Source organism: Dendrobates tinctorius, unplaced genomic scaffold (assembly GCF_039654945.1).
Source record: "Dendrobates tinctorius isolate UK_male_01 unplaced genomic scaffold, ASM3965494v1 ptg000079l, whole genome shotgun sequence".
Classification (NCBI taxonomy): domain Eukaryota; kingdom Metazoa; phylum Chordata; class Amphibia; order Anura; family Dendrobatidae; genus Dendrobates; species Dendrobates tinctorius.
In genome coordinates, this window is record NW_027361747.1 from 15,338,357 (window position 1) to 15,362,776 (window position 24,420).

The following is a 24,420-nucleotide window of genomic DNA, read 5'->3' on the forward strand; positions in this document are numbered from 1 at the left end:
GATCAGACTTTTACAGCTGCTTTCTAAAAACAGAGTTGTGTCTTATACTGGAGCTTAGCATCCCTTAGATTTAAATAAGAGGTGAGTAGAAATGCTAGGCACAACTTGTAGACTGGTGTGGTGTTGATTTTGGAAGAAAGTTAACTTTACTGAAGAAGATGCTTACCGTATATACCCGTGTATAAGCCAACCCGTGTATAAGCCGACCCCCCAATTTTGCCACAAAAAAATGGGAAAACTTATTGAATCGTGTATAAGCTGAGGGTAGAATCCATAGACTATGCCCCCATATGCTGCTCCATATAATATGCCCCCATATGCTGCTCCATAGAATATGCCCCCATATGCTGCCCCATAGACTATGCCCCCATATACTGCTCCATAGACTATGCCCCCATATGCTGCCCCATAGAATATGCCCCCATATGCTGCCCCATAGAATATGCCCCCATATGCTGCTCCATAGAATATGCCCCCATATACTGCTCCATAGACTATGCCCCCCATATGCTGCCCCATAGAATATGCCCCCCATATGCTGCTCCATAGAATATGCCCCCCATATGCTGCCCCATAGACTATGCCCCATATGCTGCCCCATAGAATATGCCCCCAAATGCTGTCCCATAGAATATGGCCCCATATGCTGCCCCATAGATTATGCTGCCCCATAGAATATGCCCCCCATATGCTGCCCCATAGAATATGCCCCCCATATGCTGCCCCATAGAATATGCCCCCCTATGCTGCTCCATAGAATATGCCCCCATATGCTGCTCCATAGAATATGCCCCCATATGCTGCTCCATAGAATATGCCCCCATATGCTGCAAAAAAAAAGCCATACTCAGCTCTCCTGGGTCCATCGCCGCTGTCTGCCACTTCTTGTGTCAGTGACTGTTCAGCCAGCAGAGGGGCGGCGCGCACTAATCACGTCACCGTGCCCCCTGCTGCCTAAACGTCACTGACACAGGATGCAGCAGAGACAGCGGTGAGCAGTGATGGACCGGGGAACAGGTGAATATCGCTATACTCACCCATCCTGCCGCGGTCTCTGCAGCCTCACTCGCTTCCCACTGTCTCCTTTCTGTTATGATGAGTCACCGAAGGAGGAAAAAACAAAATACCAGCTAAGTCCAGAAAAACCAGAGAGGTTGGCAGCTATCGGATTGCAGACCCCTGAACCTATCCACAACAACTAGCAGTAGCCGTGGGGGGTTCCTACGGTGCCCTAGACCCCTCGATCACAGCCGGAGAACTATATACAGTCATGGCCAAAAGTATTGACACCCCTGCAATTCTGTCAGATAATATTCAGTTTCTTCCTGAAAATGATTGCAAACACAAATTCTTTGGTATTATTATCTTCATTTAATTTGTCTTAAATGAAAAAACACAAAAGAGAATGAAGCAAAAAGCAAAGCATTGATCATTTCACACAAAACTCCAAAAATGGGCCGGACAAAAGTATTGGCACCCTCAGCCTAATACTTGGTTGCACAACCTTTAGCCAAAATAACTGCGACCAACTGCTTCCGGTAACCATCAATGAGTTTCTTACAATGCTCTGCTGGAATTTTAGACCATTCTTCTTTGGCAAACTACTCCAGGTCCCTGATATTTGAAGGGTGCCTTCTCCAAACTGCCATTTTTAGATCTCTCCACAGGTGTTCTATGGGATTCAGGTCTGGACTCATTGCTGGCCACCTTAGAAGTCTCCAGTGCTTTCTCTCAAACCATTTTCTAGTGCTTTTTGAAGTGTTTTGGGTCATTGTCCTGCTGGAAGACCCATGACCTCTGAGGGAGACCCAGCTTTCTCACACTGGACCCTACATTATGCTGCAAAATTTGTTGGTAGTCTTCTGACTTCATAATGCCATGCACACGGTCAAGCAGTCCAGTGCCAGAGGCAGCAAAGCAACCCCAAAACATCAGGGAACCTCCGCCATGTGTGACTGTAGGGACCATGTTCTTTTCTTTGAATGCCTCTTTTTTTTTCTCCTGTAAACTCTATGTTGATGCCTTTGCCCAAAAAGCTCTACTTTTGTCTCATCTGACCAGAGAACATTCTTCCAAAACGTTTTAGGCTTTTCAGGTAAGTTTTCGCAAACTCCAGCCTGGCTTTTTTTATGTCTCGGAGTAAGAAGTGGGATCTTCCTGGGTCTCCTACCATACAGTCCCTTTTCATTCAGACGCCGACGGATAGTACGGGTTGACACTGTTGTACCCTGGGACTGCAGGGTAGCTTGAACTTGTTTGGATGTTAGTCGAGGTTTTTTATCCAACATCTGCACAATCTTGCGTTGAAATCTCTTGTCAATTTTTCTTTTCCGTCCACATCTAGGGAGGTTAGCCACAGTGCCATGGGCTTTAAACTTCTTGATGACACTGCGCATGGTAGACACAGGAACATTCAGGTCTTTGGAGATGGACTTGTAGCCTTGAGATTGCTCATGCTTCCTCACAATTTGGTTTCTCAAGTCCTCAGACAGTTCTTTGGTCTTCTTTCTTTTCTCCATGCTCAATGTGGTACACACAAGGACACAGGACAGAGGTTGAGTCAACTTTAATCCATGTCAACTGGCTGCAAGTGTGATTTAGTTATTGCCAACACCTGTTAGGTGCCACAGGTAAGTTATAGGTGCTGTTAATTACACAAATTAGAGAAGCATCACATGATTTTTCGAACAGTGCCAATACTTTTGTCCACCCTCTTTGTTATGTTTGGTGTGGAATTATATCCAATTTGGCTTTAGGACAATTCTTTTTGTGTTTTTTCATTTAAGACAAATTAAATGAAGATAATAATACCAAAGAATTTGTGTTTGCAATCATTTTCAGGAAGAAACTGAGTATTATCTGACAGAATTGCAGGGGTGTCAATACTTTTGGCCATGACTGTAGCCTAAAGACAGAAAGGGGAAAAACTAAACTGCCCCAGAGCAGACCCCAAAGCAATAGGCAGCCCCCAACATATAATGACGGTGAAGCAAGATGAAAACACTAACACAGATAGAAAGATAGGTTGAGCAAATGATGGGGCCCAAGCTAACTACATAGGACAGGATAGGAAAGCTGCTGTCTGCCATCCGCAAAAACCCTATCAAAATGAGCCAACCGACTGATAGGAAAAACAGGCCCTGAAGTCGCTAGGCTTCAAAAGACTATATCAGCACTCAGGTATATTCTGAAGACAGAGCAAAATATCAACAGATCAGAGACAAAAATGGAATTCAGCTCACCCCCGGCCGGGGATGGCAGAACTCCCAAAAAACAAGGCAAAACAAAAACAAAACTGAAGAGTACAAAGCAGAGCAGAAAAAAAACTTAGCTTTGAGATGCAGGAATCAGACTGGTCTCCAAGAATCCAGCAGGAAAATCACCAGCCAGGAAGAAGGGCGTCGGCAGCCTTATATCCAGTCCTCAATTCCAGCCACCCAGTCATCATCTAGCTGCCCAGGTGTTTGATAATCAGTCTCACTACCTTCCTTCACTAGAGGAGGGAGTTCATCAGACCTCAATGGTGAAGGGAAAAATGAACTCACAAAACCTTTCCCTTCCTGTCTTCAGCGGTCACGCGGTACCGCTATTACCACTCATGAATGTGCGCATATTCATGAGTGGTAATGAGCGGCACCACGTTACCGCTGAAGACAGGAAGGGAGACAGTGGAGAAGCGAGCGAGGCTGCAGAGACTGCGGCAGGACAGGTAAGTATGATTATCCCCGCTCCCCATCCCCCGTTGACCTGCAGGTATATGACCTGTGTATAAGCCGAGAGGGGGACTATCAGCCCTAAAAAATATGCTGAAAATCTCGGCTTATACACGAGTATATACGGTATATATTTTCTACTTATAAACATCCTCTTCAGTAAAGTTAACAATATACAGTATATTTTTAGATAGATTTAGGTTATTTATTTTATTAATACTTTTTCATTAGTATTTCTTGTAATTTCATCCTCTCTTTTAGGATATGCTCACACTGGGCGTTTTTGCTGCATTTTTTATGCTAATTTTCAGCTGCTTTTTACAGTACTATCAAAGTCTATGAGATTTCAGAAAAATCATGGCACTAATGCACAAGGAAACACAAGTTAGCCCAAAAAAGCACCAAAAAACACAACAAAACCGCAACAAAAAATGCACCTAAACCTGCGTTTTTGACATAGCTTCTTTACTGCCAAGAAATCAGGTTTTTCTGCAGAAAAAAAACAGCAAAAACGCCCAGTGTGAACTTACCCTAAGGGTCCTTTGTTATCCTAAAATGGTTAGGGATGTGACGTACTTTATAATGCACTATTTTGCATTTTACATTTTAAATTGTACTTTTGCATTATAACCATAACATATTAACATTTGACACTGTTATGTCTGCACTGCATCTAGGTAGCCTGAGCATTTACGCTTTACATCAGAATCTCAAGAATCAATTGATTAGTCACACAATCGTCTGGAACAATAGAGGCAGTGACACATTTACTCTGATTAGACCATTGTCATTGTCCATAAGTCTGCCATAAGTTTGCTGGGTATCCATATTCGGGACCCGGTCCTGCTCGACCCTTATTCACATTGGCTGAACAAAATCCCACAATGTCTCTCTGCTATTTCATCTTTTTTTATGCTCGCTTTCTAAAACTAAACTTGGACAAAACAGATTTCATCAGCTTTCCCCCATCTCACTCCACCCCCAAACCGGACCTAACCATCAATGTCAATGGCTGCTCACTTTCCCCAGTCCCGCATGCTCAGTGCCTTGGGGTGATCCTCGACTCTGCCCTCTCTTTCAAGCCACATATGCAAGCCCTTGCCTCCTCCTGCCGACGCCAACTCAAAAATATTTCCCGGATCCGTACATTCCTTGACCAAGAAACTGCAAAAACGCTTGTGTACGCCCTCACCATCTCACTCCTCGACTATTGCAACCTCCTACTCTCTGGCCTCCCCTCTAGCACTCTTGCTCCACTCCAATCTATCCTAAACTCTGCTGCCCGACTAATCCACCTGTCTCCCCATTATTCCCCAGCCTCTCCTCTCTGTCAGGCCCTTCACTGGCTTCCTATTGTCCAGAGGCTCCAGTTTAAAACTCTAACTGACATACAAAGCTATCCACAACTTGTCTCCTCCATACATCTGTGACATGGTCTCCCGGTATTTGCCTACACGCAACCTTCGATCCTCTCAAGATCTCCTTCTCTACTCCCCTCTTATCTCTTCTTCCCACTACAAGACTTCTCCTGTGCTTCCCTCAAACTCTGGAACTCTCTGCCCCAACACATCAGACTTTCGCCTACCACGGAAACTTTCAAAAGGAAACTGAATACTCACCTCTTCCCACAAGCCTACAACCTGCAGTGATCTTCAGTCAAATGAACCACCGCATGACCAGCTCTACCTTCTCCTAGTGTATCCTCACCCATCCCCTGTAGACTGTGAGCCCTCACAGGCAGGGTCCTCTCTCCCTCTGCACTTGCTTGTGCCTTGGATTGCTCATGTTTATTGCACTTGTCTGTGTATGCCCCTTTTTCACATGTAAAGCGCCATGTAATAAATGGCACTATAAAAATGAATAATAATAATAAATAATTGACTTCACTTTTACACATGGTGAGCTTTTAATACTAAAGGTTCAGACCATCCTGAATATTGCACACCTTATATGCACTATTGCTGTTACTTATTAATTACAGTAGGGTATAAGTTCATTTTGTTTCTGTCATTTTTTATTGTATAAAAGCAGTAAAATATAAAAAAGATATAATTTTTTTTATCACTAATTGTACTATCCATAGAATAAAGGTAGCATGTCATTTTAACTGTACAGAAAAAAAAATAACCCAAAATATAAATACAGATAATTGTGAAAATGCTCTTATTTTTTTCATTCAACACAAAAAAGATTAATAAAAGTTCTTTAATATGTTACATGCATCCTAAAATGATGGAATAGAAAAATAGTAGTCAGCACATAAATAAGGCTTTCTATAGCTAAGTTAATGAAAAAGGAGTTTTAACTATTGGAAGGTGTAAATATCAAAAAGTTGTGTCCTTAAGGTTGTAATAGGATACTCTCTAAGGATAATAAAAATAAATTATATAACCTAAAAACTGAAAAAAATTGTATATACTGCAATAAATCAAAAGACCATAATACAACCTACTGTACAAGAAAAAGAGTAAATGCATACCACCACAACATCAGCACCTTGAACTGTTCATTCTGTTTATACCAGGGGTATTCATCTGTCTGCCACAGATGGTTGCTTCAAGTTTGGATTGGACTTCGTTTTCACAATAACTTTTTTTATGAGGTGTGAATATATCTTGCACACATTGTAATTACGTCTTGAAGGATACAGTGTAATGATAATCCAGCGCAAAGTGCCAAATGCCTGCCTTGTAAACAATTTATTGTTATGGGAGCTCTGCCGTTACTTCTCTTGTCTGTTTTCTGTTAAAAAAGTGAAACAGTTTATTTGGCTTATAGATGTTTTACAGTCTATTTTTATGTGTTCCATAAAGCAAAAACATAGCATTTAATAATATACGTAATTGAAAAACATTGCTGAACCGGCCATTTGGCAATTCTGGCAAATGTCAGATAGGCCAGTCCAGCAATGGGCCGTATAGGCCCACAACACTTTTATCAGCATAGTCAGAACATAATTACTGTTAAAAATTATGGCAGATCGGAGAGCCAATGGCTCCCTGTTTGGCCTTTTCCACTGGGACACTGTAGGCTATTTCCAGTCTGCAAACTTCCAGAGGCCGGCACCACACTGGGTGCTCTATGTGGCATGAAGGCTTCACTTCCACTGCATGCATCAGGCTAAAATTGGTATGGAGGAGCAAGAGCCAAATATTACTGCTTGGTGTGGAAGCATGGTGAGGTTTGTGTTAGATTACTTGGTTCATTGCCAGGTACAGTACGGACATTATTAAAAGGGCTTTCCATTTTCACTTATTTTATATACACATACATGCAGGGTTGGTTCCAGGTTTTCATGGGCCCCGGGCGAAGGAGTGGGCCCCTTTCACATATACCACGATTCATGATGCACAAATAATATAGGTACAGTACAATGCCAAAGATTTCACTTCTTACATTACATGAATGATGATAATAATAATAGTAATAAATTTTATTTCTATAGCGCCGACATATTCCGCAACACTTTACATTTCAGAGGGGATTTGTACAGACAATAGACATTACAGCATAAGAATAATCACATAGATTATGACAAATACCAAGAGGAATGAGGGCCCTGCTCGCAAGCTTACAGTCTGAGGAAAGAGGTAGACACGAAAGGTGGGTGGTAACAGTTGCCCTGATTGTATGGACCAGCCATAATGTTATGTGTGTAACAGTACAGACACAGAGGGCTAATGGATGCATAAAGCATGTGGGAGAATGATGCGGGGAACCTGGTTATGGTAAAACTTTTGGCTGAATGATATCTATTGTAAATTTTACATTAGCTCAGAAACCAGCTGGCAAATCTTAGCCATGCACAGTGAGTGTGCTGGGGTGAGTTAAAAGTCTGCAGTTTCACAGCGTGACTGCAGACTTTTCATTTTAGATCGGACAGTATAGTCCTCCATACAGTATTATGGCCACCACTTAGTCCTCAATACATTATTATGGGTTCCTCGCAGTCCTCCATACAGTATTATGGGCGCAATTTATTACTCAGTAAAATATAATGAGCACCACATAGGCCTCAATACAGTATTATGGGCGGCACATACAGTATAATGGGCCCCATTTATTGTCCATACAGTATAATGGGCACCACATAGTCCTCAGTTACAGTATTATGGGCACCACATAGTCCTCCATACAATATTATGGGTACCACATAGTGCTCCATACAGTATAATGGGTTGCATATATTGCTCCATAAAGAATAGTGGGCCCCAAATATTGCTCAATACAGACTAATGGGCCCATATGTTGCTCCGTACAGTATAATAATCCCAATATTATGCTCCATACAGTATAATGGGCCCCATATATTGCTCCATAAAGTATAATGGGCACTACATAGTGCTCCATACAGTATATTGCGTCCCATGTAATGATAACACCGCAAAACTGTATAGCACTGTATAGCATAAGCGATCAGATGATTGCAGGTTCAAGTCCCCTAAAAGGACTATTAAATACAGTAAAAAGTAAAATAAAGTTTTTAAAAATATGATTTTAAACGAACACAAGTTCAAATCACCCCCTTTTTACCTCATTAAAAATATGACAATTTTTAAAAATACACATATATTTGGAATGAATGGGTGTGGAAAGGAGTGAATATTCATTTCTCTTTAATAGCGAGCCCAGTGTTAGCCACAGCAGATGGATTCCTGCAGCAGTTCTAGTGTGCCGGCTACTGAAGGCAATGAATATTCACTGCATTCCACTCCCATAGGCATGGAATGCAATGAATATTCTTTCCCTTTAGTAGCGGCACATGTGAAAGCCGACAGCTGCAGGAACCCGTGCGCTGCTGCTAACACTGTGCTCGCTAAAGAGCAGTGAATACTCACTGTGCTTCAAGCACATAGTCCCGATGTGGGGAACAGTGAGTATTTCTGGCAGCTGTCCTTGGTGGCTTGTAAGCAGCACATGACGTCACTGCCATGCGCTGCTAACAAGCATAAAGCAGATGCTGGCACCGGAGCAGGACACTACAAGGGCGCAAAGGGAAGTAGAATGTTTTATTTTTTTTTGATGGTGGCCATGCTTACCAGGATGGGGAAGAGGCCAGTCATACCAGGATAAGGATGGGACCATGCATACCAGGACAGAGATGAGGTCTCTGCATATATAGATAAGGATTGGGGCCAGTCATACCAGGATAAAGATGGGGGCATACATACCAAGATGGAGATGAGGTCCCTGCATACCAGGATAGGGATTGGGGCCAATCATACAAGGATAATGATGGGGCCATGCACACTAAGATGGAGATGAGGTTCCTGCATCCCAGGGTAGGGATTGGGGCCAATCATACCAGGATAAGGATGGGGCCATGCATACCAGTATGAAGATGGGGTCCCTGCATACCAGAATAGGGATTGGGGCCATAAATACCAGGATGGAGATGGGGGCCCTACATACCAGGATAGGGATTGGGGCCATGCATACCAGGGCAGGGATTGGGGCCATGCATACCAGGATGGAGATGAGGCACTGCAAACCATGATAAGGATATGCCCCTGCATACCAGGATGGGAATGGGGGCCCTACATACCAGGATAGGTATTGGGGCCATGTATACCAGGACAGAGATGTGGGCTTTGCATACTAGTATGGGGATGAGAGCGCCATGCATATCAGGATAGGGATAAGGGAGCCATGCATACCAGGGTTGGGGATATTAAGTACAGATTTGACCATATTTTTTTTTTTTCCCCCTAATTTCCTCCTCTAAAACCTAGGTGCGTCATATGGTCCGGTGCGTCTTAAAGTCTAAAAAATACTTTTTGAAAATGAATGCACTTATTTTGACTGATCAACTTTTTGTTGAATATATTTGAACATGCTACTAAAACATTCTAATGATATGCTATTGGTTTCTATCCTGATTTTTTTCTGAAGATTTTGGCTTTTATAATAAACAATCAGTGGTGCCAATAATAAGTTGGTCTTACAGAAACTTTTTATAAATAGATTATTGTATTTTGGTTCGTTGGTAAATCCCTAGAGTATCATTTTTGATGGATAATATATCATATAATTTGTTACATAATTTAAAGTAAATTAATCAACTATATATTTTAAAAAAATACTGTAGTTGACTATCTTTTTTGTGGACAGAAAGAAAACAGCAAATCCATTTATTTTTAAAATAATGGGATGGAAAATGTGGAAAAACAAAAGCATAAATTTTTAAAAAATGTAATAATATAAAAACAAAATGATTTATATAATAGATTAATTTTTGATAATAGGGACATGATAATTTATTTTCTGGAGATTCTGCAACTTCAAGTACAGTATTTTTTATTATGATATGTTCATTTCAACTGGACTTGACCTAATGCTTTCTGATGGGAAACAAGAAAATTGGTGCCTGAGATATTTAACTAGTTTTTGTCTCTGATTCTAAATCTACCCTTATTTTTCTTCCACTAGCTCTAGTTAATGAGATGTGATATACACTATACAGCGCTGGCAAAAATTAAAAGACCACTGCACAGTTTTATAAAAATCAGCTTCTCTACATGTCTGACAGCCATTCCATTCCAGTGTCAGTTGAATTCCAACCAGAGTACACCCCATTTTACTTAATGTGCTTCTGATTAGGTGATCACCTGAACCCAATTTTAATTAATGATGGAAAGTAGAGTTGAGCGAAACGGGTCGAAAAAATTCAAAAGTCGCCGACTTTTGGCAAAGTCGGGTTTCATGAAACGAAACCCGACCCTAGGATGAGGTCGGCCACGAGGTCGGCGACTTACGCGCCAAAGTCGCGTTTCAAAAGTTTGTTTTGCGCTCTTTTTCAGCCAATCAGGATCCACGGACACTGTGGGCAACGTGATGACCTAGGCACGGGTCACCACCATCTTACAGAAGGGCATGCAAGTGATTGGCTTGCTTTGGTGGGCGTCACAGGGGGTATAAAAGGGCGTGCACGCCGACCGCCATCTTACTTCTGCCGATCTTAGTATAGGGAGAGTTTGCTGCTGATTCTGTAGGGAGAGCGTTAGGCAGGGAAGAAGACAAAAAAACTGCTTCTGCTGCTAGCGATTTGGCCTGCACAACACACAAGTCACTGTGTGTGCAGTGCAAGGGGAGGCTATATTGTGGTGTATCAGTGGTGTTGGTTGTTGGGCTGCCTTTTAAGGCTTCCTGACACGCTGGCATTGCTGTTTACCCACTGCTCTGCAAACTGCTTTTTTAAAAGCAATCCAATCTCCCTTATCCTCTAGTCACTTTTGTCACAGCTGTGCCATCGAGCGTGTCACATAGCGCTCAGATATCAGTGGGCCTCACACAATCCACAAGTGTCCAGTGTCCAAAAGTGTACGCAGAGATTCAAAATCTCCATTATCCTCTCGTCACTTTGGTCACAGGCAGCTGTGCCATCGAGCGTGTCACATAGCGCTCAGATATCAGTGGGCCTCACACAATCCACAAGTGTCCAGTGTCCAAAAGTGTACGCAGAGATTCAAAATCTCCATTATCCTCTCGTCACTTTGGTCACAGGCAGCTGTGCCATCGAGCGTGTCACATAGCGCTCAGATATCAGTGGGCCTCACACAATCTACAAGTGTCCAGTGTCCAAAAGTGTACGCAGAGATTCAAAATCTCCATTATCCTCTCGTCACTTTGGTCACAGGCAGCTGTGCCATCGAGCATGTCACATAGCGCTCAGATATCAGTGGGCCTCACACAATCCACAAGTGTCCAGTGTCCAAAAGTGTACGCAGAGATTCAAAATCTCCATTATCCTCTCGTCACTTTGGTCACAGGCAGCTGTGCCATCGAGCGTGTCACATAGCGCTCAGATATCAGTGGGCCTCACACAATCCACAAGTGTCCAGTGTCCAAAAGTGTACGCAGAGATTCAAAATCTCCATTATCCTCTCGTCACTTTGGTCACAGGCAGCTGTGCCATCGAGCGTGTCACATAGCGCTCAGATATCAGTGGGCCTCACACAATCCACAAGTGTCCAGTGTCCAAAAGTGTACGCAGAGATTCAAAATCTCCATTATCCTCTCGTCACTTTGGTCACAGGCAGCTGTGCCATCGAGCGTGTCACATAGCGCTCAGATATCAGTGGGCCTCACACAATCTACAAGTGTCCAGTGTCCAAAAGTGTACGCAGAGATTCAAAATCTCCATTATCCTCTCGTCACTTTGGTCACAGGCAGCTGTGCCATCGAGCGTGTCACATAGCGCTCAGATATCAGTGGGCCTCACACAATCTACAAGTGTCCAGTGTCCAAAAGTGTACGCAGAGATTCAAAATCTCCATTATCCTCTCGTCACTTTGGTCACAGGCAGCTGTGCCATCGAGCGTGTCACATAGCGCTCAGATATCAGTGGGCCTCACACAATCTACAAGTGTCCAGTGTCCAAAAGTGTACGCAGAGATTCAAAATCTCCATTATCCTCTCGTCACTTTGGTCACAGGCAGCTGTGCCATCGAGCGTGTCACATAGTGCTCAGATATCAGTGGGCCTCACACAATCCACAAGTGTCCAGTGTCCAAAAGTGTACGCAGAGATTCAAAATCTCCATTATCCTCTCGTCACTTTGGTCACAGGCAGCTGTGCCATCGAGCGTGTCACATAGCGCTCAGATATCAGTGGGCCTCACACAATCCACAAGTGTCCAGTGTCCAAAAGTGTACGCAGAGATTCAAAATCTCCATTATCCTCTCGTCACTTTGGTCACAGGCAGCTGTGCCATCGAGCGTGTCACATAGCGCTCAGATATCAGTGGGCCTCACACAATCCACAAGTGTCCAGTGTCCAAAAGTGTACGCAGAGATTCAAAATCTCCATTATCCTCTCGTCACTTTGGTCACAGGCAGCTGTGCCATCGAGCGTGTCACATAGCGCTCAGATATCAGTGGGCCTCACACAATCTACAAGTGTCCAGTGTCCAAAAGTGTACGGAGAGATTCAAAATCTCCATTATCCTCTCGTCACTTTGGTCACAGGCAGCTGTGCCATCGAGCGTGTCACATAGCGCTCAGATATCAGTGGGCCTCACACAATCTACAAGTGTCCAGTGTCCAAAAGTGTACGCAGAGATTCAAAATCTCCATTATCCTCTCGTCACTTTGGTCACAGGCAGCTGTGCCATCGAGCGTGTCACATAGCGCTCAGATATCAGTGGGCCTCACACAATCTACAAGTGTCCAGTGTCCAAAAGTGTACGCAGAGATTCAAAATCTCCATTATCCTCTCGTCACTTTGGTCACAGGCAGCTGTGCCATCGAGCGTGTCACATAGCGCTCAGATATCAGTGGGCCTCACACAATCCACAAGTGTCCAGTGTCCAAAAGTGTACGCAGAGATTCAAAATCTCCATTATCCTCTCGTCACTTTGGTCACAGGCAGCTGTGCCATCGAGCGTGTCACATAGCGCTCAGATATCAGTGGGCCTCACACAATCCACAAGTGTCCAGTGTCCAAAAGTGTACGCAGAGATTCAAAATCTCCATTATCCTCTCGTCACTTTGGTCACAGGCAGCTGTGCCATTGAGCGTGTCACATAGCGCTCAGATATCAGTGGGCCTCACTCAATCTACAAGTGTCCAGTGTCCAAAAGTGTACGCAGAGATTCAAAATCTCCATTATCCTCTCGTCACTTTGGTCACAGGCAGCTGTGCCATCGAGCGTGTCACATAGCGCTCAGATATCAGTGGGCCTCACACAATCCACAAGTGTCCAGTGTCCAAAAGTGTACGCAGAGATTCAAAATCTCCATTATCCTCTCGTCACTTTGGTCACAGGCAGCTGTGCCATCGAGCGTGTCACATAGTGCTCAGATATCAGTGGGCCTCACACAATCCAAAAGTGTCCACTGTCCACAAGTGTGTGCAGAAATTCTAAATCTCCCCTGTCCTATAGACACCTTGTACCTTGTTTTACATTACTATATAGTTTGTTGGATTTTGTCTACATTTCTACCAAAAATGAGGAAGGCTGGTGGAAGAGGCCGTGGAATTGGGCGGGGGTTGGCAGCTGGTAATGATGGTGTTGGTGGTGGATCTGATGGTAGTGGCAAGAGCAAAATAGGACCGAATGCAGGAGGTGCTGACCCTGCGTCATCGTCTGGCTACATAAGGCCTCGAACGCTTAGTTTTCTAGGAGTTGGCAAACCACTTTTAAAGGCAGAGCATCAGGAAAAAGTTTTGTCTTACATTGCTGACTCAGCCTCCAGCTCTATCGCCTCCTCTTCTTCAGTTGTAAAAAGTAAAAGCACTGAGTCGTCATTGGAGGCTCATGTTCATGAACCACACCTTTCCTTGTGTCCTTCACCCCAACCAAGATTGAAGGATGACGCAGGCCATACTACTGATTACTCCATGGAGCTGTTTTCACATACCATGCCTGGATTATCAAGTCAAATGGTGAATTACCCAGGCCAAGATGAATCTGACATGGAGTGCACTGATGCACAGCCGCTGATGGATGATTCTGCTGGTACATTCACTCAGAGCACTACATTGTCCTCGCAGTGTACAGAGCCAGATTTTGACCCTGATGAGACTCAGGTGCCCCTTCCCGCACACTATACCACCATACATGGTGACACAGAGAAAGGTGCACATGACATAGAAGAGGAGGTGATGGATGACCCAGTTGTTGACCCAGATTGGCATCCATTGGGGGAAGAGGGTGCTGCTTCCAATAGCTCAGATGAGGAGCATCCACAGCAGACATCGACATCGCAACAGCTGTTATCTGGCAGGCCCGGAGCACTCCAAAGACAGGTTCCAAACATCAAAAGAGTTGCTGGACAGCTTGTCCAGAGGGTCAAAAGATCACAGCGTGCTAGGCCGCAAAATGTCTGCCAAAGTAGGAAGAGTGCAGTGTGGCACTTTTTTGAACAAAATCCTCATGATCAGGCCAAGGTTATCTGTAAGAAGTGCGCAAAGACCTTTAGCCGAGGGAAAAATCTGAAAAATTTGAATACCAGTTGCATGCTTAGACATTTAACCAGCATGCACTTGCAAGCGTGGACACAACACCAAACCTCAAGTGCCACATGTGCAACTGATCACAACGAAGGTAGTCAGCAACGCTACATTGTTTCCCCCACTGTAAGCCCACCGGTTAGCACAGCAGCAAATGTTGAGGTGTCGTTGCAAGGCCACAGCAGTCAGGGAATCCCACTGTTATATCAACGAAAGACTGATTCTAGGCCATCAGAAAGAACACCAACTCCATCACCATCATCAACCCTCTCTCAGTCCGCCCTGTCCACCGCTACTTCCACCATATGCAGCTCTCAAGTCCAGCTCACCCTCCCAGACACTATGAGTAGGTCAAGAAAGTACTCAGTCTCTCATCCGCGTACACTGGGTTTGAACGCCCACATTGCCAAACTAATCTCGTTTGAGATGATGCCCTTTCGGTTGGTGGAAAGCACAGCTTTCCGCGAACTCATGGCCTATGCAGTACCACGCTATGACCTACCCAGTCACCACTTCTTCTCTCGCAAAGCCATCCCAGCCCTCCACCATCATGTGAAAGACCGCATTGTCCATGCACTCAAGCAGTCAGTGAGCGGAAAGGTGCACCTCACAACTGATGCATGGTCCAGTCGGCATGGCCAGGGCCGTTACATGTCCATCACTGCGCACTGGGTTAATGTGGTGGATGCAGGGTCCACAGGGGACAGCGGTGGTGGGACAGTGCTGCCTAGCCCATGGTATAGGAAACAGTTGGCTGTAGGCGTTCGACCCTCCTCCTCCTCCTCCTCCAGAAGCGAAAGCTCGTCCACAGAGCGCAGTCGTACGAGCACTCCATCTGCAGCTGCCACTGTTGCACACGATGTGTCCCCCTATCGAGCAGCTAGTGGAAAGCGTCAGCAGGCTGTGTTGCAGATGATGTGTTTGGGCGACAGACACACCGCCGAGGTGCTGGCCGAGTACTTGAAGCGACAAACTGAGTCATGGCTGGGCAGTGTACATCTTGAGGCAGGCAAGGTAGTTAGTGATAACGGCCGTAATTTTGTGGCAGCCATAGCCCTTTCAAAACTCAGCCACATACCTTGCTTGGCTCACACCTTGAACCTGGTGGTGCAGTGCTTCCTCAAAAATTATCCGGAGTTAACAGCCCTGCTCCAGAAGGTGCGAAGACTGTGCGCGCACATCCGCCGGTCGCCTGTACACTCCGTTCGTATGCAGAAGCTGCAGCGATTGCTCCACCTTCCCTACCACCGCCTCATTATCGACATTGCAACAAGGTGGAACTCCACCCTGCACATGGTGGAGCGGCTGTGCAAGCAGAGGCAGGCCATAATGCATTTGTGGGAGGATACACGGCCAGGCACTTTGAGAGCAGACATGGAGTTGACAGGCGTGCAGTGGTCGAAGCTGAAAGACCTTTGTAAAGTCCTTCAGTGTTTTGAGGAATGCACACGGCTGGTAAGCGCAGACGACGCCATCCTAAGCATGAGCATCCCACTTATGCGTCTGCTCATGCAAACTTTGACGCACCTTAAGGAGCAGGCGTCTGCAGCCAATGTTGATGAGGAGGAAGAGGAGGAGGGAATCCTTGATGACATTCAGCCATTGTCTGCTCAGGGACCTCTCCTGGACGAGGTGGAGGAAGAAGAGGAGGAGGAGGAGGAGGATGATGGGGATGATTACTTAGGGGAGGAGGATGCATCTCGTGGGGCAAGTGAAAATGTTGGCGTGGCAAGGTCTGGTACAGGGTTTGTGCGTGACTGGAGGGATGTGGATTTGCCAGAAAGTGCTCCTCCACCCAGCACTCGCAGTGCATCATTGACACCGGGAACATTGGCCCACATGTCAGATTATGCCTTGCGGATCCTAAAAAGGGAGCCCCGCATTGCCAAAATGATGAACGATGACGACTACTGGTTGGCCAGCATCCTGGATCCACGCTATAAAGGCAAATTACAAAACATCAAGCCACAGGAGAACCTTGACCTAATATTGGCTAATAAACAAGCAACTCTGGTAAATCGGTTGCTTGAGGCATTCCCAGCACACAGCAGCGGTGATGGTTCTCACACGAGCCGTACGGGCCGGGGGCAGCTTGGCAGAGGTGTTCGTGGTGCACCCAGCAGAAGTGGCGTTGGAGACAGGGGTTTCATGACAATGTTGTGGACTGATTTTTCAAATACTGCTCACACAACTGGTAATACTGCATCGATGGAAAGTGACAGGAGACAGCAGTTGTCAACTATGGTTACAAACTACTTTTCCTCCCATATCGATGTTCTCCCACACAGGTCATTCCCCTTTGACTATTGGGCCGCTAAACTGGACACCTGGCCTGAATTGGCCCAATATGCCTTACAGGAGCTCGCTTGCCCAGCTGCAAGTGTGCTATCGGAAAGAGTCTTCAGTGCAGCTGGATCAATCCTGACAGAAAAAAGGACCCGTCTGTCAACCCAAAATGTGGATGATCTAACCTTCATTAAAATGAACCACGCATGGGTTTCCAAGGATTTTGTCCCACCTTCCCCTGATGACACATAGGGTGACAGAAAAATGGCTTGCTTTGGTCCACCTCTTCCTGGTACTTCACCTATTTCGCCTTTTGCATCAGCTGAATGTCCAACATCAACATATGCCACTTTCTAAAACTCCCTAACTGTGCTGCCTCCCCCCCATGGCCGGGGTAACCACCTAGCGCACGACACCGTGCGAGTGCCGTTGCCCTGGACAGGTGGGTAGGCCGACTCTTGGGCGCGGGCACTGGCACAGGGTCCCTCATAGTGCAATCAAGTGTCTCTGATGGTGGTGGTGCACACCCGCCGTCAGACACACCGCTGTACTATGAGGGGCCCAGTGCCAGTACCGATGCCCAAGAGTGGGCCCCCCTTGCTTGGGCAGGGCCCCAGCATTTGCAATCTTTACCTCTCCCTGCTCCTCCGCTGTGTAATCTGGGCCGTCAAATCCATACTGTGCCTGACACCGTCTGAGCCTGCCTCCTGAGACATATATTTTGAATGTGTACGCTATCCATACATGTTATCCAGGGATACGGTACCCTTTCTAACCTTTGTGCAATGACGTGCAATCCATACTGGGCCTAACACCGTCTGAGCCTGCCTCATGCTGTATAGACATATATTTTGAATGTGTACGCTATCCATACATGTTATCCGGGGATACGGTACCCTTTCTAACCTTTGTGCAATGACGTGCAATCCATACTGGGCCTAACACCGTCTGAGCCTGCCTCATGCTGTATAGACATATATTTTGAATGTGTACGCTATCCATACATGTTATCCAGGGATACGGTACCCTTTCTAACCTTTGTGCAATCATGTGCAATCCATACTGGGCGTGAGAACGGCTGGCGAGCTGTTAAGCAAGCTACAGCACCTGTCCAGACAAGTACAGGGATTCCCTAGCGAGGAGACTTATTTGATTGTTTTCAATGTTGGGACAGCAATTTTTGGGGAGCACTATACTCTGGAGAATGATAGATGGGGCCCACCATACACTGGAACATTCCAAAGGTGGACATCAGACACTGGAGCAGCATTTACAGGGCCCATTATACACTAGAGCATTAGAAATGGGGCCCATTATGTTTGGAGCATTATTTGGGCCCATAAGACAGTGGAGCTTCATCCATGGGGACCAACATATACTGTAGCATTATGTGGAGCTCATCATATACTGTTTCAAACATTATATGGGACCAATGATTCTGTATGGAGAAATAGATGGGCCTCGTCATGAGATGTAAAAAGTGAGGTATTTTTCATTGTACTATACCGCTATTTATCTGCCGTATCAGAGCATGATGAGTTGTGGTATGTGTTAAAGGGGCCCTCTTTCGCCCAGGGCACATGAAAACCTGCTGCCAGCCCTCCCCCCCCACAACTTTAGCCAAATAACACCCATTTTTCAGTGCGTAACTTATATTATGAAGTTAATTAAGGTTGACAAGCTTAAGTAAGAAGAATTGATGCTTTTGGCATTCAAATGGGCACTGTTGGTGTGTTTCCTGTCCTCCTCTCACTGCCGACTTTTATTCCCCATTGACTTACATTGGGTTTCGTGTTTCGGGACGACCCCGACTTTTCCCTATAATCGGACGATCTTGCTCGACCCGACTTTTGGAAAAGTCGGGTTTCACGAAACGAAACGCGACCCTAAAAAACCAAAAGTCGCTCAACTCTAATGGAAAGTATAAAAAACCCTGCTGTGGTGCTCACAATCCTCTTGCAATAGGACAAGCTGGATGACAAAAAAAGTGCTAGTAATATCGCAAAAGAGAAAGGAATGAAAAAAATAACTTTTAACCATGCAAAAGGAGTTGAGAAGAAAAGTCTTGAGTGAGGAAAAGAAGGGCTCAATTCTGGCTTTGCTAACAGAGGGATACAGTAAGCGTCATGTTGCCTCCATCCTTAAAATTTCTAAGATGGCTTTCCATTACAACAAGGTCAAGCAGCAGAAATTGGGGACAACAAAGCTACAGACTGGCAGAGGGCGAAAACAACTCTCCACTGACCGGGAAGACCGTCATCTTATTCGAATGTCACTCAGGAACCACAGGATGACATTAAGTAAGTGACCTACAAAAGGAATGGCAGCTGAGGTGAAGTGTACGGCAAGAACAGTTCGTAACAGTCTTCTAGAGGCAGGACTCAAGTCATGTAAAGCTAGAAAAAGCCTTTCATCAATGAGAAGCAAAGGAGAGCCATGCTGAAGTTTGCAAAAGACCATAAGGATTGGACCATAGAGGACTAGAGTAAGGTAATCCTCTCTGACAAGTCTAATTTTCAGCTTTGCCCAACACCTGGTCATCTAATGGTTAGACAGAGACCTGGAGAGTCGTACAAGGCACAGTGTCTTGCACCCACTGTGAAATTTGGTGGAGGATCGGTGCTGATCTATGGATACTTCAGCAAGGCTGGAAATGGGCAGGTTAATCTTTGCCAAGGACATATGAATCAAGTCGCATACAAGGTTATCCTGGAAAAACAGTTGATTCCTTCTGCTCAGGCAATGTTCCCCAACTCTGAGCACTGTTTTCTCCAGCAGGATAATGCGCCATGCCACACAACTAGGTCAATCAATGTGTGGATTAAGGACCACCACATCAAATCCCTGTCATGGCCAGCCCAATCTCCATACCTGAACCCCATTGAAAACCTCTGGAATGTAATCAAGAGGAAGATGGATTGTGACTAGTAATCAAACAAAGAAAAACTGCTTAAATTTTTGTACCAGGAGTGGCATAAGGTCACCCAAAAGCAGCGTGAATAACAGGTGGGAAGCATGCCAAGACGCATGAAAGCTGTGATTAACAATCATGGTTTTTCCACAAAATCCACGTAAAGGGTCAGGCTAAGCAAAGGGAATCATAGATCATTCACAATTTTTATACCGTATAATGAGAACTAAAAACTTAACCAGAACACTCTTGACAACAAAGGCTAGATCTTCTGTAAAAGCCTAGAGAGATGCCCAAATTTACCATGCATAAGAGGAAAACAATGTGATCATTTACTAGGCCAGAAACAGAGCACAACGTGATCATAAAGGATTGCTACCATAAACTGGCAATACAAACGCCTTTATTCAGTTTTACATGACTAAGATAAAGTAAAAACCATGTCGCCTTGTCATCAGAATGGATCAAGCACAGTGAATCGTTTCCTCTACAGTTCCCAGATTAGGTGTTTCATCTGTGTCCTGAATAGGAAACAGGCCAATTGTGGTTGTCAACGCAGATATATAATGCCTTGTATTCTTGTATTTTGACAAAGAATTTGCCCTTTGTTATGGTGCATTATTTGGTTCATAAACATTAGCATTTAATTTATATTACTCTTTGGGAGGAGGTTGAGTGTAAAACCTAAGACCAAACTTCCCTTTTTTCTGCCATAGAGCAATCATTTTGAATGATGTCATAAATATGGTGTGCAAGTTATTACAGATGAAGTAGAGATACTACTGTTAAAATCTGTACATTTTGTCTTTAGACTTTTAAGTTTATAATATTTAATGCAAAAAATGCAAGTGTGAATTTTTTTTTTTGTTTGCTTTTTTATTTAACCTTTCCTATCAAAACAGAATTATCAAAAGATGAAACCAATTGTACATAAAATAATCAGTCAAGCACAAACTGAAATAAAATCCTACAAAAAAATTGTGCAATAAAGACAATAGTTTTTATATTATTAAAATTTTAATTTTATTGAAATATACCAAATAATAAAATGAAATTTATAAATACAACTTTGTTCTCTTTTGCGCGGAACTCTAATCTTGTTACTAAGGAGATACAAGATTCAGATTCAATCAAGGAACCCACTATACCTCCCATATATCTGGTACCAAAGATACATAAAGACCCTCTTTGCCCTCCAGGTAAGATTTTTTATATATTTACTCTATTGTTTACTTTTTATATTGTATTTATTCTTATTTTACTAAATTTCTTGTTGATTGCACTTCTTTCACTGGTATCACCATTATATATCTAACTATATATATATATATATATATATATATATATATATATATATAAATATATTCACCTGGTTTTTCATTACTAGTATTTATTGTCTAGCAAGCAATATATAACAAAAAATTGCTTCTTCATTTTTATATTTCTTATATATACTTATCCTCTATAATTTATTAATAATTAATTACATTTTTATTTTTATTATTTTTTTATTTTTTTCATTTTTGCTATATAAAAAGATATTTTTATTATTTATTTTTTATTTATATATACATATAATCTTTATATTTATTTTTTATTTTTTTTATTTATTATTTATGTATTTTTCACTTTTTTATTATATACAGTATATATATATTTCTTTTTACTATATCATGGGTTTATTATATTATGAATTATCATTTCTGTACTAGTATTTGATACTCAGGTGTAATATTTATTTCATTATTTATTTCCTATTTATTCACATTATTAGTTTGTCCTCTCACATATACATATGAATTTTCCTTATATAGATAAATTTCCCTTACTTTTATTACAACACACTCATTTGCTTTCATTTTAGAATTATTCCCTTAAAATGGTTTCCATCCTCTCCTGTTCTTTGTGTATACCCATCTTAGTAATTCCATTTTATCCCCTCAAAAAAAGATTTTCATTCTCTCTTGTTTATATCCATCCTAAAAATTTCCATTTCAGCCTAAGTCTCATTACGCTGGATACGTGCATGTAGGGTTTCTCTGTTGTCATTTGCATCCATTGCGGCGTCTTTCCCATGGCATCGTGCTCTGTCCGGCTCCCACTCACGTGATATACAAGGGTGTGGTTGCCGGCCTTTGTTGCGCATTGTCATGGTGATGCTTCGGCGTATGTGACTGGGGATGTGAGTAATCAATCGCGCATGAGCCACTGTACACCGGCGCACGTGATATACTTGGCTGTGATTGGATAATGGGCACATAAATATGCATGTTTCCCTGTCTCAATTATACACGCCCCCCCGGTGGTTGGCGCTCATAGCAAGTCAGCAATTCTAGAACATGCAGGCGATCTGATCATCGCCTGTATGTGGCAGAGCTGATTGGGTTCTGTCAGTTTCTAGTCTCCCATGGAAACTATTAAAGCATGCCAAAAGTAAAAACAAAATGTTTTTTTAAAAAATAAAAAAATTATAAAAATTCAAATCACTCCCCCTTCACCCCATTCAAAATAAAGCAATAAAAAGAATCAAACACATATTTTGTACTAGATTAAGGCCCGATGCTATCGCATCGGGAGGAAGATGGCGTCGGCAAAATCTCGCGAGATTTCACCGACGCCATCTTGGATCCCGACGTCTCCACACCAGCGACATGTTCTTGCGGCGACACCATCTTGGATCGGCGAAATCCCGCGATCCTCAAGATGGCGTAGGCGAAATCTCGCTAGATTTTGCCGACGCCATCTTGAGGATCGCATGATTTCGCTGATCCAAGAAGGCGTCGCCGCAAGAACATGTCACCGGCGTGGACAACGTCTGGATCCAGGATGGCGCCGGCGGAAGAAGATGTCGGAGATCGTGCCGATGCCGACGGCGATCGTGGAGCAGCGGCGATGACGGCGTGAGTATGAGAGATGGAGTGAGAGAAAGGGTCGTATGTGGAGATGGTGAAAGGTGAGAGGAGAGTGTGTTGATGAGATGTATGTGTTGAGGAGAAGTGTGTGTTGAGGGTTAACATGGCAAGAGGTGTGTGGTGACGGCTGGCGTGGTGAGGAAGGTGTGTGTTAGGAAGGTATATGGTGTCAGGGAGTCTGCGGGGGGCAGAAGAGGCACAGTGCTACCGCCAAAGGCAGCTTCTGTCTGGATGTGACATCACCAAGTTACAACCGGACAGAAGCTGCGTTACAACCGGACGGAAGCTGCTTAGCGCATTTATTATTATAGATCACTGCATTCAGAATCACCTGATCTATCAAAAAAGGGATTAACCTGATCGCTAAATGGCGTAGCAAGAAAAAAGTCAAAACACCAGAATTAGGCGTTTATGGTTGCCACGACATTGCATTAAAATGCAATAACGGGCGATCAAAATATCGTATCTGCCTCAAAATAGTATCATTAAAAATGTCTGCTTGGCACACAAAAAAAAAAGCTTTCACCCAACTCGAGATCACGAAAAATGGAGACGCTACGTGTATCAGAAAATGGCGCAATTTTTTTGTAACAAAGTTTGGAATTTTTTTTCAACACTTAGGTTAAAAAAACCTAGACATGTTTGGTGTCTATAAACTTGTAATGACCTTGATCATCATAATGGCAGGTCAGTTTCAACATGGTGAAAAAAAACAAACATGTGTGGGATTGCATTTTTTTTTGCAATTTCACCGCACTTGGAATTTTTTTTCCCCATTTTCAGGTTCACGACATGGTAAAACCAATGGTATAATTCAAAAGTACAACCCGTCCCGCAAAAAACAAGCCCTCTCATGGCCATTTTGACTAAAAAATAAAAAAATTATGGCTCTGGGAAGAAAGGGAGCAAAAACTTAAAATGCAAATCAAAAAATATCTCTGGTCATTAAAGAGTTAAAGTCCCTAAGAAGGACTAAAAAAAAAAAAAGAAAATAATAAGAGGTAAAAAAACTAAACCTTTTAAATCACCACTGTTTTCACAGTTTTAAAATAGACATGAAAAAATAATACTAACTTAATTGGTATCACCACATCCATAAAAATCCAGTCTATCAAAATACAAAATTATTAAAAACATATGTTGAATGTTGAAAATAAAAAAGAAATCAAAACATCAGTTTTGCGTTTTTTTTCAGTCACCGCAGTTCATCAAGAGTGCAGTCAGGCATCGCTCATATTAGCGTATAAATTGGACGAGTGCAATCTGATAAAAAAATCGAATTGTACATGTACCGATGTTATTCAATGAGGCAGTGCTGATCTGTGATTTTTTTTTCTAAGGTAGAGTCTGGATGAGAAAAAAATTGCAGCATGCTCTCATGAGCATTGTCATCAGTCCCCTGCGCCTGTGAATAACAGTCACTTTACCGCTATTCAAAAGGCGTGAGAGGCAGATTCGGGGAACCTGGAGTACATCAGTTTCGTGGGAACATTTTTGTTAATTAATTGGTGAATGAGGGACTGTCTCTTGTTTTTATTTATGTATTTTTATGTTTTCCATGTATCCGTTCCTGGACTACATCAGACTCATTGGATTACGATGGACATGCAAGGGATTTTTTTCTCCACTTAATTGGTGAACGAGGG

General features: G+C 43.5%; 1 long non-coding RNA gene across 1 annotated transcript; it reads left to right on the top strand.

Annotated features, from left to right (window-relative positions):
* On the top strand, window positions 1–24,420 carry LOC141096837 (uncharacterized). The gene is made up of 3 exons (XR_012233790.1): window positions 1–81; window positions 20,971–21,061; window positions 24,359–24,420. It is a non-coding gene; the product is annotated as an uncharacterized lncRNA (long non-coding RNA).